The 4,489-nt window shown below is 32.5% G+C and overlaps 1 long non-coding RNA gene across 1 annotated transcript; it reads right to left on the bottom strand.

The window, feature by feature from the left end:
* Positions 1–1,025: 1,025 nt before the first annotated feature.
* On the bottom strand, positions 1,026–3,177 carry LOC111881473 (uncharacterized). The gene is made up of 3 exons (XR_002846833.3): positions 2,797–3,177; positions 1,510–2,692; positions 1,026–1,412 (listed from the first exon to the last, which is right to left on the bottom strand). It is a non-coding gene; the product is annotated as an uncharacterized LOC111881473 (long non-coding RNA).
* Positions 3,178–4,489: the final 1,312 nt, after the last annotated feature.

Here is a 4,489-nt window from a genome sequence, read left to right as displayed (position 1 = left end):
TAGGGCATTTAGGGTTTTTGAGAGTTTGTAAATCTTTGGATATTAAAATCAATAGAATCTTTGAGATTTCAGTGTATCTTATGGTATTATAACTCTTTTATAGTTATAAATAATGTTTGTAACTTATTTTATCGGTTTATTGACATTCTATGTAGTGGTTCCTAGATTCAAATGAACTTGAAGAACCAAGTATACTACTCATAGTTTCAACTTTGACTTAAGTCCACGAGACACCGACCTAATTTCTACTACTAGGGCAAGTGCACAATGTGTGTGTATGATTCATGAAAAGGTGTTTGTGTCAAAGAGTGACCCAAATATTGATAGTCTCTACAGTTAAGTAGTTTAAGTAGTTGTAGAATTCACATAACAATGTGAAATTTAAGTACACTGTCCATCGTTTCTAATTGTTTCCTAGTTTTTAGTAGCTTGTAACTTAGCATCTAGTTACTAAGTCTAATATGTGTCGTGCGTACACGTGCAACCACTACAAGAAAAACGCGATTTTGCTAGGGAAGGAATTCGTTGCAAAGGCTGAAATTCCGTTGCAAAAGACGAATAGCGACGGAATTTGCAACGGAACAGTTCCGTCCCAAAAAACCTCGTAGCGAAGGTTTTGCAACGGAAACAATAATTCCATCGCAAATGTGACAACATAATGAAATCCATTGTAGATATATTCCGTCATGTATTCCATTGTAGGATTCCGTTGTGAATTCCATGGTAGTTCTTCCATCACAATTTTCGTTGTAGTGGATCTGTAGCAAATTCCGTGGTAATGAATCCCTAGCTAAATTCGTTGTGGCGACTCCCTAGCTAGATCCGTTGTGATAACTCCCTAGCTAAATCCGTGGTGATAACTCTGTAGCTAAATCTATGGAGTTGGTTCCATAGCAAAATCCATGGTCTATATTCTATAACAGATTCCATAACAAATTGCGTAGAAATGCTTCCATAGCAAAGAGCATTGCTATGGATGGATAATTAATTTAGAAATTAAACACAAATTATTTTGTACCAATCTATAAAAACAAAAATAACAAAAATTCCAATAACATTTATATCATAAAATAAAACAATAAATATTTATTACATGGAAAATAAAAAGTGGCTAATTTAAAATAAATATTTTGCAATAAACATATCAACACTCTATGACCTACAAGTTCTATAGTTGTTTAAAAGCATTAATAACATCCATATCCGATTGCAGTTGTTTATTAAGCAGCTCAATTCTTGTGTTGTGTTGGTCTATCTTTTTACTCTTTTTTTCCCTTAAGCTCTTCCTTTTACTCTTTTTGTTTAATAACAAGCTCTCTATATTCTTCTGGTTCATCATTTTTTTTGGAATGTAAATGTGACCTCAATATGTATCTCCATTACTTAAGTTTTGCAAACAGCCTAGGTGCAACCTGCATTCAAATAAGGCTCAATATTAAAAAAGTACGAATAAAGGTTACAGATAAACACATATTTAATATATTGATAAAATAATAATAATAAACTTACACATTTGTCTACACATTGCCAATAATCAAAGAACTGACCATTGCAATGTTTGTGGCCAGTTTCATTTGCTTGATCAATTATCATCCTTGAAAATTATAACAACCTAAACTAGAAATAAGTTATTGTTCTTAGAAAATGCCATAACACAAACAAAAATACTATCTGCTACTACTCCTACACTTAAATATACATTTTAATGTAACATTATAACCCATTTGATCATTTTGTAACCTGGATTATAGTTTCCTCTATATATGTGCAATAAAAAAGAAAGAAGCAAAGAGAAATAAAAATCTAATAGCCGATGTATTTGTATATAGACTATGCTATATAAAATATAAAATTTTCAATTCTTGGTGTAATAGAAAACCTGATAGTCAACCCAAACTCTAACATACATGGGCTTGTATAAATCTTCAAATTATTTCTTCTGGCCAACTATGATAGCAGATGTATTTTCATATAAACTATAAATTTAATTTTTGTAAATTATAATAATGTAATAATGTAAATGGATACCATGAAAGTTTAACTAGTTAACCATCCATACTATTTCTAGAGTGTCTTAGTGTAGGCTTCAGAACAAACTTGTTACATGCTCCAATCCTTGTGCTCCACTATGTTACATAACAATTCTACTATGAAGTCCATCGCTATGAAGGGTGTCTTGGAGGTTTTAATTATTTGGGATAATATATTACTGTGAGGGTAGAATCGTAAACCAACCTAGTTAGCCACAAAAGACCATTGGTGCAACTGGATAAACCATCTGTAAGTGTTTCTGAAATTTAGATGGGTTAGTTAAATACTTGTTCTATAACCTTTGTAAGAAGAGACAAATAGTCAAATATGCATATAAGTGGAATATAATATATTAATATACAAATCAAAATTACACAAAAAGGAATGGTTAACACTTACAGTTCTATTACCACCAACATCAGTTTTGAAAAGTGTCATAGTTGATCCGAAATTTCCTAACATCAGATAAAAATTTCTTGCCATGGCCACTGTACTCTCAGTTAGGCATTTACACAAATAGATTGTATGCATATCAATGTTCCACAAAGTAAATGTGAAAGTAGTACCTTCAATGAACTCGGGTAATTAGATTTATGCCAATCAAACAATAGCAACAAGAACCACATGAACAACGCAAAATAGGGGCAGCAAAAAATACAACCTAGACAAGAGCAAGCAAAACATATGAAAAAGAATCTCAATTCTGGAGGTAGCATAGGAAAACTAACAATAAATTTAATATGGACATGTGTGAGAGAGTAGTACAATTCTGGAGGTAGCATAGGAAGTGGATGATGATTCGGGCTTTTGTAAGATGTCGTCGGGCTCGTCAGCCTATCTTCCGACAACCAAAGTTTTGGTGATCGGAGATTCTTCAGTGGTGGTCGAGGAGGCGCTGACAGTAGTGGACGCGTTGTCGCTCATGGTGGGGTTCAATTGACTGTAATTGTTGTTGGTGAATGTGATATCGATTTGAGAAAAGAGGTTATAAATGTGGAAGGTTGTTCAAATATAGTAATGATGTGGATTTTTAGATTGTTTGTAACTCAACTGAACCGGAGATTCTAGCATATGAACGGAGATGGCTGAGAGGAGGCAAATGATTTTCGATGAGGAGGTGGTTGCGAGGGGTTTTGTGGACCGAGTCAAAAGATTAGGTTATTTGATATACAGGTTCGGGAAAAATTTAAAATATTTTAAAAATAAAGGAGGGAACATTGAAATATTTTAGAAATATAAGAGGGAATATCAAAATATCTAAAAAAAATTACCTATCCTAAATTTAGAAAATACATATTTCATTTTTTAATAAAAAAAAAATTGGTTATTACATTATTTTATTTTAAAATGTTTTTTATTCTTATTTTTATCTTCAACTTAATAACCTTGTAATGTAATCATAATTTTCAAACCTACATATGTATTAATATTTTAGCACAAAGAAACCAAAGAACCATAACCCTTAAAGTCTAACTCATATGACCTGATGTCATAACCCTTAAACCCTAACTCATGTGACTTAATTTCATTACACTTAAACCCTAACCCATTTGACTTAATGTTATAAACCTTAAACTCTAACCCATATAACCTAATCCTATTACCCTTAAACCCTAAACCATACGACTTATTGACATAACCCTTAAACCCTAACCCATACAACTTAATGACATAACCCGTAAACCCTAACCCATATGACTTAATGTCATAACCCTTAAACCCCTAGCCCATATGACTTAATGACATAACCCTTAAACCTAACCTATATGACTTAGTGTTATAAACCTTAAACCCTAACACATATGAGTTGATGTCATAACACTTAAACCATAACCCATATGACTTAATGTTATCACCCTTAAACCTTAACCCATATGACTTAATTTCATAACCCCTAAATGTGAACCAATATGACTTAATGCCATAACCCTTCAACCGTAACCCATATGAATTAATGTCATAATCATTAAACCCTAACTCATATGAATTAATTCCATAACCCCTAAACCCTAACCCATATGACTTAATGACATAACTCTTAATCCCTAATCCATATGACTTTGTTTTATAAACCTTAAACCCTAACCCATACAACTTGATGTCATAACCCTTAAAACCTAACCCATATGACTTAATGTCATAACCCTTAAACCTTAACTCATATGAATTAATGTCATAGTCATTAAACCCTAATTTATATGACTTAATTCCATAACCGTTAAACTGTAACCCATATGACTTAATGACGACATAACCCTTAAACCCTAACCCATGTGACTTAATGACATAACCCTTAAACCCTAACCCATGTGACTTAATGCGACAACACTCAAAACCCTAACCTATATGACTTAATTCCATAAGCCCTAAACCCTGACACATATGACTTAATGTCATTACCCTTAAACCCTAACTCATACGAATTAATGCCATTACACATAAACCCTAACATGTATGA

The sequence above is a fragment of the Lactuca sativa genome, chromosome 5, assembly GCF_002870075.4.
Source record: "Lactuca sativa cultivar Salinas chromosome 5, Lsat_Salinas_v11, whole genome shotgun sequence".
Taxonomy (NCBI): domain Eukaryota; kingdom Viridiplantae; phylum Streptophyta; class Magnoliopsida; order Asterales; family Asteraceae; genus Lactuca; species Lactuca sativa.
Note: the sequence above shows the minus strand (reverse complement) of the source record. Positions and strands in the feature narration are given on the sequence as shown.